At 39.6% G+C, this 13,836-nt stretch overlaps 1 pseudogene across 1 annotated transcript in view; it reads right to left on the reverse strand.

Moving 5' to 3' along the window:
- Positions 1–13,631, reverse strand: part of LOC145789077 (uncharacterized) — a 44,122-nt pseudogene extending 30,491 nt beyond the window's left edge. Inside the window, exons 1-6 of the transcript XR_014333391.1 lie at positions 13,193–13,631; positions 13,012–13,074; positions 12,604–12,670; positions 12,370–12,470; positions 11,963–12,007; positions 11,555–11,873 (exon numbers count right to left, since the gene is read on the reverse strand). The product of XR_014333391.1 is annotated as an uncharacterized LOC145789077 (transcript). The remainder of the gene's footprint in view (positions 1–11,554; positions 11,874–11,962; positions 12,008–12,369; positions 12,471–12,603; positions 12,671–13,011; positions 13,075–13,192) is intronic.
- Between the last annotated feature and the right edge of the window lie 205 nt (positions 13,632–13,836).

A 13,836-nucleotide genomic window follows, 5' to 3' on the forward strand; every position in this document is an offset into this window, starting at 1 on the left:
TTCGGAGTATCTTCAGACTTCTTCACATCTTTTCCCTTTCTTTGTGAAGTCTTTGTATAGAAGCGAGCATCAGCATAGTAGGCCTCTACTTCTCCAAATGGATCATTGTCAGCCACAATTGTCCCCTCTTTTTTAGGTGAAGGCAACGGGTACTTAATACATTGGTGATAAGTTGATGGCACTGCATGATGATTATGCATCCATGGTCTCCCAAGCAAAGCATTGTAAGAGGTGTCTACATCAATGACCAAGAACTCGGTGCTTTCTTCAATATCCCCAAACTTGGTTCGCAATTCAATCTTCCCCATTGTGCGTTGTTCATTCTGATTAAATCCTTGAATGACCAAACGACTTGGGCGAAGTTGTGAAATTCGAACCCCTAATAAGTTTAAGGCCCTCCGAGGCAGGAGGTTTACCGCAGATCCTCCATCAACCAGAATTCGAGAAATTTTCACATCATGGATAAGCCCAGTGATAAACAAAGGCCGATTATGGTCTGTCATTTCAGCACACATGTCTTTGTCACCAAAGGTTACCATAGCCATGCATGTAGTTGCCTTCTCTTGATTTCTACCCTCAATTTCTTTGTGGAAATTCTCTAGCTTGGACAGGGCATATATTAAAGACTTTCGAAGCTCTGGAGACATTTTTAGTGCATCACATACACTCAACAATGCTGGAATTTTCTTTAGATGAGCTAGTACATCATATTTCACTTGCTCTTCCTCTAGCAAAACTTGTGGAACTTCCGACATTTGAGGGTCCTGAGGATTTCGTAATTTCCTCCGGTAGGTCAAATAAGTCTGGCATACTTCAGCAACCGCCTTTTCGTTGACCTCAACTTCTTTTATTCCCTCACTTATTTGGACCATGTTAACTGGTCCAGCTGTAGGGTGATCATCATCATCAGTCACTTCTCCATCTTCTTGGAGCTGCATTCTTCTCCCATTTCTTAGGTACCGGGAGTCACGCCTATAAAAGCATTGAGATTCTTCAAAACCATTCTTCATAGCCTCCCAACTAGGCACCACGACTCCATCGAGGGAGCAATACCAGTCAAAGGCGATCCCTTCTAAGGAAAGGGGGAATTGTTTTAGGCAAAGTGCTTCATTTTGAGCTGTTTCCCCACACTGTTTCAAAAAACGCCTAATATGTTTTTGAGGATCTCCATAACCCTCATATAGGACAAAATTTGGAAGTTCGTATCCTTCAGGAAATGGTGTTTGCTCTACCCATAAAGGGAACAAATCCCTTGGGCGATAAGTGCCCATCTCTCGAAGGTCAAGGGCAGTTTCAATCTTCTCCTCAATTGTGCCTTCTATGAAATCATATGTTTGAGAAGATGTACCTTCGTCATCCAAATGTTCTGACATCTCAATTTCTATTGGCCATGGTTTATAAAATGTCCTATAAAATCGATCAGCCATGGTGTCCCAATCTGGGATTGAATTAGGTGGCAGGCTAAAGTACCAATCCGCTGCCCATCCTTCCAAAGAAAGAACGAACTGCCGTAGAAGTAACGCCTGGCTTTTTACTGTATTTCCACATTGTGCAAGGAAACGAACCAAATGGCGCCTTGGACAACCTGTCCCATTATATAAAGGAAAACGAGGTACTGCATATCCTCGTGGGAACTGAACCCATTCGACCCAATTAGGGAAAGGGTGTCCAGAAATTTGATTTCTTTCAATACTCAAATTTTGATGGGCTTCAAAACCCTCATCTTTCAAAGAGACTGTTACTTTTGCCTGATGTTCTGTTTCCCTTCTAGCTTCAATTTTTGCTTTCTCATCATCACCTGGATTGCGAATGATATGTATTTCTCGCTCTTCAAAATTTACGTCCACAGTGATGACATTACAAGGAAAGTCAAAGTGGTCACTTGATACACTTTCTCCATCGTATGTCCTAGCTGGGGATGTGTATGGTGAATCATCAGGGGAAAAGTTAAGTTCCCAATCTTCATTAGGATCCTCAACTTAAGATGACTTTGCTTGTTTACTTGAATGCTTCCATACTTCATCATCCGACATACACCTGCCATTCACCTCATCATCCTTGAAGTGTAGTCGTTTTTTCGCCTTTTTTACAAGCTCAGAGTCGGACCTACACCCGGTGTCTCTTTGTTCTGTTCCCCTTACATATTCTGGAGTGCTTTGATAGTACATTGGTGGTACTGGCGAATACTCTGGAGAAAAAGCTTCTGGTGTATACTCTGGAGAAGCTGGTGTATATTCTGGAGAGGCTGGTGTGTATTCTGGAGAGGCTGGTGTGTATTCTGGAGAAGTTGGTGTATACTCTGGTGAGTCAGGTATACAGATAGGAGATGTAATGCAATCCTCTTCCCTAACTTTTGAACCAATTTCACCCTCATCTTCCTCGCTATCACTCAAAACAATGATGGTTAGGCAAGGGGCCAAAGTAAACTTTTCCTTCCTCCTTTTATCAAAGTATGTCTGCAACTCCACAGATTGAAATTTTGAAGGTAGAAATTCCTCCAATGTGACTAGGACAAGAGGACCTTGCTCTAACTGCTCATCAGGGACCAATTTCTCCCCCTTTTCCTTCTTTGGGTGCTTTTTTCCTTTTCTCTTACTTACTTTGGCTTTTTTCTGTTTCCTAGAAACTTTTGATTTTTTCTTTTTGGAAACTTTTGGCCCTTGTGTTGTTGAATCAACCACACTTCTAGCTTTCACTGTGGCATTTTGTTTTTTCTTCATGCTTTTTGACTGATAAACAACCCATTCACCTTCATTATCATTGTCAATAGTGATTGGGTTAGCAGATGCTTTCTCTTGAGGAGGGAGTTCAATAATTTTAGAGTCCAAAAGTTCCTGAATTTTATCTTTCAGAACAAAGCACTCTTTTATCGGATGGCTAATCAAACGATGGTAGGGGCAATACTTTGGATCATTGGTCTTTCCTACCTCATGTGGTCTTTTCACCTCAGGGAGAGCAATCAACTTTTGCTCCAACAGATCTTCAAATAAGTCTTCGACCAGATCATCCATGAAAGAATACTTCTTCTCCAACCTCTCTTTCATAGTCACCTTTTTAAATTCCTTAGGCTTTTTAGCCCCTACTACAACGGGACCCTTCTTTCTGGTTTCGATTGTAGCTGCAGTCGAGGACTCAACCCTTTCAACGGCCCTAGGCCTCCTTCGTTTAGCTAGATGCAGCTCCATGTCATGAACTTTAGTGCATAGATCATTGAATCCTTCAAAAGTTTGAGCCATAAGAGCCGTAGAGAGCTCATGTCGGAAGTTGTTAAGGCACATCCGAATTAACTCTAATTGTGTAAACTTTTGAGGACAAGCAAATGTCAAAGCTCGCCATCTTGCAATGAAATCTGTAACAGACTCATTGTCACGTTGCTTGGTCTCAATCAGTTCTGGTACTCCAACTCGTCTTTGTGTGTTGCAGAACTGTTTAAGGAACTCCTTCACCATGGAATCCCAATTTAGGATTGACCCCTCAGGAAGATTAGCATACCAAGTAAATGCAGAACTTTCAAGCGATTGGACAAATAGCTGCAGGCACAAGGCCTCATTCTGGGCTATTGGCCCGCATCTTGAAAGGAAATGAGCCACATGTTGTCTTGGATCTCCTGTTCCATCAAACATTTTGAAATCTGGTTGGGAAAAACCAGAAGGGAATGGAACAGCATCTACCCATGCTGGGTAAGGTTTTGTAATTATTCGAAAATTCTCATCATCTTTTTCTTTGACTTTCTTTACTTGTCTCCTCACCATATCATCAATCATGGCCATTAGCATTGGATTCATACCACTACTGGTTAGATCAGAGTAACAAGGACCATTGCCCCCTGGGGCTAGTGTACTTTGTATGCCTACAGATGTTCCCACAACAGGTTGTGTCATTTGTTTGGGTGCACTTCCTGGTCCTGTCATTTGGGCCTGCAACTGTTGCATTTGCTCCAACATAGCAGCCATTTCTCGTTCTCTTCTCTCAAGTTGTTCCTGTAGGGCCACCACTTTTTCCTTGAGACCTTGGTCTTGCTGGACCTGCGAATTTTCACTTTCTTTCTCAACCTCAGTCATCATAACTGCGACTTTGTTGATATCTTTCAATTCATTGTTTCCAATATTCGTTGAAACAAACGAGATAGAATCATCTTGTTCGTATAAAGGATCATCAACCCCCACAACATTATTCATATTTGAAGCATCTGACTGCGATGCTTTGTTTTGAGCCTGACGGGTTATGGACCTTGTCACAGGCCCTTTTCTTATTCCCTCCATGGATAGTTCAACCGAAGTAGAAATATTTCCCAAGGGTTGCTTACCCCCCTCCACCTTGGATTTTCCGACAAAGACAGGACTTTCAATTTGTTTTTGGGGTTCATCTTTCGAGAGAGCCCTTTCAATAGCACCTATAACATTTATTGCCACTGTTCTTAGTTCCAATTTCTTTAAGGCCTTATTTCTTCTTTGCCTTTGTCTTTTCGAAACTGGACCGGATGACATATCAAGTCGAGCCCCTAAAGGCATAGAAGGAACCGTTTGTGCCTTTGTAAGTTCCTCATGAATTTTCAAAACAGTCCCTGCATTTTTAGAGCGGGTCAATTGATGTTGATTCAAATCCCGTTGGGCCAACAGGTGTTCCTTATTCTGTCGGGCCAACGGGTGTTTCTCATTCGAACCCTGTCGAGCCAACGAGTGTTCCTTATTCTGTTGGGCCAACGGGTGTTCCTTATTTGAACCCTGTCGAGCCAACGAGTGTTCCTTTGGCTCCTGAGAGTTGATTGAGATTTGGTTTGACCGATTTTGTGTTCTGAACAGAACTATCGGTTCGTAGGCAGCAACTGTTTTTTCAACAACAGGGGCCTTTTTTACATCAACAGGAGTTTGGGTCATTACCCTCTTCCCAATGGCCCTAATGATGGCCATGTTTTCAACAGAAGCTTTCTTCTGGGCAGACTCCACCATTTTAATGGAGTCTTCTACCCTTTTGAGTAGTTGGGCCACAACATTTTTTGTTGCCCCCGTTGAAGCTGCAACAAAAGTCGTAGTTGCAAACTGATTAGCCTCCTTTGCCTGAATTAGAAAGTTCTTCGTTCGGGCTGTGGCCCTCACAATTGCGTACTGCTTTGACGCTTTCACATAATCTTCAGTAATCTTTCTCAAACTTTCAGCTTTCTGGAGAAGTGTGACTTTCTTTGTCACACCAGTTACCTTCGGGACAGCCAAGAGCTTTCGCTCCGGAGCCCCTTGGGTGGCAGGGGAAAGAAGTGCATCTTTCCAGGATTTCGTTGGCTCTACCTTTGGGACAGCCAAGAGCATTCGCTCCGGAGCCCCTTGGGTGATGGGTGTTATCTCCAACCTTGGTGATTTCAGAACCACTGGAGTGTAGGTTTGTCTCCTAACAGTTGCTTCAGCATTCCTATAACAAAAGAATACGTCAGTAAGTTTCAACTATATATATATATATATATTTTTTTTTTTTTGTTCTTCAAAAGATGGGAGGAGAAATAAGTCCCACTGGGCGTGCCAGAATTTGTAGACACAAATTTTAAAACATGAAGTGTTTCAACACATTTCAAAATTTATGTTACAAATGTCCACTGTTTAGTTTTTGGACTAAACAGTGTTGATTATTTGAATAGCAGGTTCTTATTTCCGATCTGTATTTCAGATCGTTAATTACACATTTTATACAAATGAAACCTCCGATTAATGAAGAACAAAATAAACAACAAAAGACAATTTAAAAAAAAGAAATATTTTATTAAGATTGTTATGGGTTTTGAACCCTCGAATACAAAATACAGTTTGGGTTTGGAACCCTTTACCTATTCATCGCCATTAGCGTAGGCTCTTGAGTTCTCTAAGCTTCTCTTCTTCTTTCTTGTAACTATTTGTTTAGCTCTCAATTTCTTTCTCTCTCTCTCTTCTTTTCCACTTATGATTTTTCTGATCCCCCGGTCTTGTGTGATGGTCCTCATATTTATGGAGGGCCATCAGGTGATAGGAACGCTTCATCTTCATTTTGAATTTCAAATTGAATGATAGCGCCTATTTGAATTTTGAATAACAGCGCTATCTGATTAATCATATATCTGATTAACCGGATTGATCTTTGGGGTTTCATCCTGTGTGGTGTCCTTGCTGTAGGCTCTACAGGTGTCATCTTTCGTAGGCTCCACGTGTCATTTGAGCATCTTGAATAACGTCGTTAAGATACGACGTTGTTTTAACTTAGAAAATATGAGGGAGAAGAACTCCGAAAATATGAGGAAGAAGGAATATATTTCTGTTATATTCAAAACTTCTTATTTTACAAGACCAAATGACACTCCTTATATAAGAGATATTACAAACATCATTATAACCCATTATATGCCACTTACATATTATATACATGCCACTATCTACCACCAACACCACTATCATATTCTATACATGCCACTATCTACCACCAACATCACTATCATATTCTATACATGCCACTATCTACCACCAACACCACTATCATATGCCACTATCTTATTATATGCATTAACACAAATTTCCAGCACTCCACCTCAAGCTGGTTTGAAGATATCTTCCATAGCCAGCTTGCTAGTCAGCTTATCAAATTGCTTCTTGTGTAGTCCCTTCGTTAGCACATCAGCTAATTGTTCACCTGTTGGAAGGTAGGTCATACAGATTATGCCAGCATTGATTTTCTCCTTGATGAAATGTTTATCCACTTCTATATGTTTTGTGCGATCATGTAGAACTGGATTATGAGCTATAGATATAGCTGCTTTGTTGTCACAATAGACCTTCATAGGTGTCGGGTGAGAAAGCTTTAATTCTTCAAGAATTCTTTTAATCCACATTACTTCACAGATTCCATGGGCAACAGCTCTGAACTCTGCTTCTGCACTACTTCTAGCTACCACATTCTGTTTTTTACTCCGCCATGTAACTAGGTTCCCACCTACAAAGGAGCAGTATCCGGATGTTGATCTCCTGTCTGTAACACTTCCTGCCCAGTCTGCATCTGTGTATACTTCAACTTGAAGATGTCCATGTTTCTTGAACAGTAAGCCTCTCCCTGGAGTTCCTTTCAAATATCTTAAGATCTTATAAACGGCCTCAAAGTGCTCTGCCCCTGGTGAGTGCATGAACTGACTTACCATGCTGACTGCAAAGGCAATATCAGGCCACGTATGAGACAAGTAAATCAATTTCCCGACAAGTCGCTGATATTGTTCCCTCTCTTTGACTTCTTCAGCCTTAGCAGCTTGTAACTTCAAGTTAGGCTCGATCGGAGTCTCCACCATCTTACAACCAAGCATACCTGTTTCTCCAAGGAGATCAAGAACATATTTTCTCTGATTAACAAATATACCTTCCTTGGATCTTGCAAATTCCATTCCGAGGAAATACTTGAGGGCTCCCAGATCCTTAATGTGAAATTCTTTTGCGAGTTTCTCTTTGAGGGCTGCTAACTCTGCTTCATCATTACCAGTTAAAATGATGTCATCAACATAAACAATCAAAATTGCAATTTTACTGTTTTTTGAATGCTTATAAAATATTGTGTGATCTGCTTGACTCTGCGAGAAGCCACAACTGATAACTGCCTTCCCAAAGCGTTCAAACCATGCTCTTGGTGATTGTTTGAGTCCGTATAATGACTTGTTCAATCTGCATACTCTGTCGCTTCCAAGTCTCTGCTCAAATCCCGGCGGTAGGCTCATGAACACCTCCTCTTCAAGATCACCATTGAGAAATGCATTTTTAATGTCAAGTTGATATAGAGGCCAATCTGAATTTACTGCAAGAGATAACAGTACTCTGATGGAATTTATTTTAGCAACAGGAGCAAACGTCTCCTGATAGTCGATCCCATAAGTTTGAGTGAAGCCTTTAGCCACCAATCTCGCCTTGTATCTCTCAACGCTTCCATCTGCGTTACATTTTATCGTAAACACCCATTTACACCCAACTGTTTTCTTGTCTTTGGGTAGATCAACTATCTCCCAAGTACCACTTCTCCTTAAAGCATTCATCTCCTCCATGACTGCTAATTTCCAATTCGGATCATTCAATGCTTCCTGTATATTCCTTGGAACAAACAAGTGTGAAATCCTAGATGTGAAAGCTCTATGGTTTTTAGACAGTCGTTGATAGGAGAGGTAATTTGCAATAGGATGTTTAATGCAATTTCGGACACCTTTCCTAATTGCTATAGGAACATCAAGGTCGGAAATAGAAGGAATAGGATTACCTAAAATTTCGATGCCAGAACTCGGGTGGACATTCGGGTCATTATTCCTCAGATGAAATCGCTTCCTAGTATAAACCTGAAGCTCAGGATTTAGATCATTTTGTAGTACTTCTCCCCCTAAACAAGAATCTTCTTGACTAGGCACCATAGAACTTGGTTCTCCTAAGTGATCATTATCAGACAGATGTGGTTTTTGTGTAGGATAAATGACATTGGGGAGCGGGATAGAAATATCCCAAAAACGGTCTTCTACTCCACTTGTCTCCCCCTGAAGAGAAGTGTTGGGGAAATAGGATTTTGTTTCCACAAATGACACATCCATACTCACATGAAATTTCTTGGTTTGAGGATCGAAACACTTATACCCCTTTTTGTTTGAGGAATAACCCAAAAAAACACATTTTATAGCACGGGGGTCAAGTTTTGAACGAAATTGACTAGAAACATGAACATAGGCAGTACATCCAAAAACTTTGGCGGGTAAATCAGAAAACAACCTCGTGTCAGGAAAAAAAGTTTTGAGACAATCGAAAGGTGTTTTGTATGTTAACACCTTTGTAGGCATCCTGTTTATCAAATAAGAGGCTGTTAAAATTGCTTCACCCCATAAATATTTAGGAACATGCATGTAAAACATTATAGCACGTGCTACTTCAAGTAGATGTTTATTTTTTCGTTCTGCAATGCCATTTTGTTGAGGGGTATCCTGACATGTAGATTGATGAAAAATCCCCTTTTTTTCCAAAAACTCACTCAACTGCTCATTGAAATATTCTGTTCCATTATCAGAATGTAAAATACCAATTTTGGTTTGAAATTGGTTTTCAATCATATTGTAAAAATTTGTGAATAAATTTTTCACGTCAGATTTTTTATTCATCAAATAAATCCAACATAAGCGGGTATGGTCATCAATAAATGTAACAAACCATCTTTTACCAGAAAGAGTAGTGATTTTAGAAGGGCCCCAAACATCACTATGAATCAAATAAAAAGGTTTGGAAGCCTGGTAAGGTTTTCGCAAATAAGTAGAGCGATGGAATTTTGCAAAAATGCAACTTTCACAATGAAAAGAAGAACAATCAATCCCTTTAAAGAATTCGGGAAATAAATGTTTCAGATAAAGAAAACTAGGACATCCTAGCCTATAGTGCCATAGCATTATTTTTTCTCGAACAGAGATTGAACTAGTACTATTAAAGCTCTGAGCTTTTTTATTACTAACAGGTACTTCATCAAAGTAGTAAAGACCTTCAAGCATCCTAGCACGCCCAATCATCATCCCCGAGTTCTGGTCCTGAAATTCACAATGGGATTCAAAAAATGTAACACGACAATTAGAATCCTTAGATAGTTTACTGACAGACAAAAGGTTACAGGCTAAGTTGGGGACGTGAAGAACAGCATTGAGATTAATTTTCTCAGTTAGTTTAATAAATCCTTTTCCTGCAATAGGTGAAAAACTACCATCGGCTATTCTGATTTTGTCATGACCAGAACAAGGGAAATAGGTACTAAATAAATGGGAAAAACTAGTCATGTGATCGGAGGCACCGGAATCTATGATCCACGGAGAGAAGTTTAGGCAAGAGAAGGCTTTAGGATTTCTACCTGTTTGTGCCAACAAAACACTAGGAGTACCGGATGAGGAGTTGGATTTTATCAGCTTTAAGAGTTGATCAATCTGCTCTTTGTTGAAGGGACCTGAATCGGCTTCATTAGCGGTAGGAAAGCCACGATTCTTCTCTCCTTGTTTGCTGCTTTTCCAGTTGACAGGTTTGCCATGGATCTTCCAACACGTTTCGCGTGTATGGCGAGGCTTGTTGCAAAAATCACACCAGACCCGTGGCTTATCATCAAACCTGCGTTGGTAATTTGCAGCCTTGTTGGCCGCAGCATCGCTAATTAAAGCAGAAATTTCAATTGATTCACCAGTACCTTTTTTCTTAAGCATGACGCTCCTTCGGCTCTCTGCCCTTCTGACTTCGGCAAATACTTCGCCAATGGATGGGAGAGGAGGTCTGCCAATAATTCTTCCTCGCACTTCATCGAACTCAATGTTGAGGCCGGCAAGAAACTTGTAAATACGGCTGTCTTCCACAATTTTCTTGTGGTGGTTGCAGTCGTCAACCGATTTCCATTCGTATGTGTTGAAGATGTCAAGATCCTGCCACAACCTTTTCAACGAATTGAAATATTTGGTGACGGAATCATCTCCTTGACGAATCTCTCCCAACTTCAAAGTTAATTCGAAAACTTGAGATTGATTTCCTAGGTCAGAATACATCTGACTAACATTATCCCACAATTCTTGTGCAGTAGGATAGCACATGTAATTAAAGCTTATATCCTCCTCCATGGAATTGACCAACCATGTCATAACCATGGAGTTTTCAGCGTCCCAATTGTCGAACAGCGAATCATTAACAACAGGAGCCTTCTTGTCACCAGTGATGTAACCGATCTTTCCTTGCCCACGGATATACATCCGGACAGATTGTGACCAGCGGAGAAAATTATCACCATTTAGGCGGATGGTGGTGATTTGGACAGAGTGAGAGTTTGACGTTTTCACCGGAATGGCAGCGGCAGGGGTTGAAGTGGTTTCGGACGTGACTTCCGACATGGCTATGACGGTTTTAGGGCTGCTGTGTTTTTTGTAGCTCTGATACCAACTTAGAAAATATGAGGGAGAAGAACTCCGAAAATATGAGGAAGAAGGAATATATTTCTGTTATATTCAAAACTTCTTATTTTACAAGACCAAATGACACTCCTTATATAGGAGATATTACAAACATCATTATAACCCATTATATGCCACTTACATATTATATACATGCCACTATCTACCACCAACACCACTATCATATTCTATACATGCCACTATCTACCACCAACACCACTATCATATTCTATACATGCCACTATCTACCACCAACACCACTATCATATGCCACTATCTTATTATATGCATTAACACAAATTTCCAGCATTTTATTTATACACTTCAACGGAGCAAATTAATCATTTTGGGAAGTGATTACCTACAACAATCTTATTGTAGGCTCTATGTGTGTCATTGACTGTATTTGAAATTTAAACATAAATTTGGTTTAAAATTTATGTGCCAACAGTCATCTGTGATGATTTTAATAAAATTATAATTAAAATTAAAAATTATGAGAATTTAATAATATAATTTTAAGAAAATTAATGAAACATTCCACTCCAAATTTGGATAGCAAAAGATGTCCAATATGTAACAAGAACTAAATGATGTGGAAAAATCAGAAACTAAAGAACAAGTTACCTTCTTTATAAGTTCATACAGATGAGGCAAAGCAGATATTGAGTAAACTCTCTGCCATAAGGATAACATCATAACCAACAGACTGACCTAGCCCTGGGCTACAGTTGTGGTCCTTTTCTTTGGTATGTATGCAAGGAAGAACTTGATGGACTTCACTCCAGTCACCAGCAAAGAAATGAAATTCTGTATTTGTACTCCACTTACTCACAACTATAGCCAAGGGTTGAGACTTCTTCAGAAGATTAGCATTTACTTTAGGTATAGTGAGACATCACAGGACCTCGGCATTAAAATCCTGGAAATGAATTATGGCAGCACCCTGATGCAACAAAATACGATGCTAAACCCACTAGATACTTTCAGTTATCTAATTCCAGGAACTAAATGTCCTAGAAATGCAATAACTACCTCAAGGCCAGAGAAGATCCCAGGAAGTCCATGACCACATCCAACCTAAAAAGCATCAAACTAAAATCAATCAGCACAGTAACAGAGACAACTAAGTGATGATATCTCAACTAAATGAAGGAACCTCATACATGATATCTCAATTTTATTCTTCATTAAAACGTATAGAGGCTAATTCCACTAATGTAGTGACTATAATTGGTTGGCAAAGTCCAAGTTTGGACCTATTGTGTCGACATGTGCAAAAGGAGATGCTTAGGTTGGGCTGTAGATTGCAGCCCCAAAATAAATATATAAATATATGACATTCAAGGCAGAAAAAGTTTCATTGTAGCCAAATTCATCTCAAACCTGTTTATGCATCATAGTGTTAAAAAATAGAGGTCACTTTAGTAATAGGAGCTCACCTCTGAAACCCACTTTCCAGTGAGTAATAATTGACCATCTTGGATCTCTGATTGCAGAGTTCTAACTAAATCAAGTGAACCTTTCCATAATTTTAGTCCCCCTACACCATAATTAAGCACATTATGCAAATCCTCAATATAAATCCTCCATATGTACATATGTATAATAAAGTAAATCAAATTCACAAAAGGATAATGTGAGGTAAAAATGTAGAGAATAAATTTGTTACATACCTTCATATTTACCCGGGACCAAGTCAGAATTGGATAAATGGAAAACCCCCCGAGTACTCACCCTTCCCTACCGAAGATGAAACATTTGCTTTTCTTAGTCACTTCCTGTAATATATAGTTGACACCCACTATTCCACTATTTGCTCTGTGTGTTTTTTTTTTTTTTTTTTTTTTGGGCAGTATTTGCTCTGTTTGGACACTCAGAACATACACTAGAATCAAAACAATTTTAAAACTTTGAACCTCGGGATTTTCTGTTTTTGAACTTAGATGTCAGATTAGTATTCATTTCCTTGGAAACCCAAAACTAGAAAACTCAAGACTTCGGAATGCTATTTTCCTTGCATTTACTTGCGTTCATTTTCCCATAATTTCTCAGCAAACAAACAATGGGTTGAAAGGGATTACCTTGAACAAAGTGCGTCCGCTCAAATTCACAGGCTCCACTGTCTATGTCACAGACGACGAAACCTGTTCCAAACAAAATTACCCCCAAAAACCCTACATTAGATATACATACTTATGGCTACATACGCATAAATAAATATACATAAATACATAAGGAAAGGAAGTTATGCAATGAAAATACCTCTGAGGGAAGAACTTCAAGGGAAGGCGGTGGCGGAGGGAGGGAGTTTTCAGAAGAATCAAGAAACCCTAACCCCCACTGGGTTTTATCATCCGAAGAAGAAGGAGGAGAAGAAGAGAAGAAGAAAAGAAAGGAGTCGAGTCCTGATTGCTTTGCCGCCATCAAATCGAAACCTTTTCTCTTCTTCAGCTGTGGTGAGGGGTTTGGTTGCGGGGCTCCTCAGACCCTGTGAGCTATGCGACGCGCGCTTGAAGAACCAATGGGTGGGATCAATTCCTCACTACAACGACGTCGTTTTAGTGAGTGAATGCCAAAAAAAATAATTCTGATACAGTCGTTCATTTCAGTCGAACGAGGGATAATTATTCAATACATTCTCAATATGGATATGTAATACTTTCATTGGTAGAGAGACATAAAAGCTTACAATTCATAAGGAAGATGAGAAAATAATATAAGATTAAATAATTAATAATTAATTTAAAATATGATCACGATGTTTTAAAAGTATTAAATAATTTCTAGTCGAACGAGAGAGAGAAAGGGGAACACTCATTTGAGCTTCGCACTCAACTCACGGAGCCCAATATGTTTGGGAATTTAAAGAGGAAAGAATAAAAATAATTATTTAAGTTATAATGTTT

Source organism: Camellia sinensis, chromosome 6 (assembly GCF_055761805.1).
Source record: "Camellia sinensis isolate YWXY chromosome 6, ASM5576180v1, whole genome shotgun sequence".
Classification (NCBI taxonomy): Eukaryota; Viridiplantae; Streptophyta; class Magnoliopsida; order Ericales; family Theaceae; genus Camellia; species Camellia sinensis.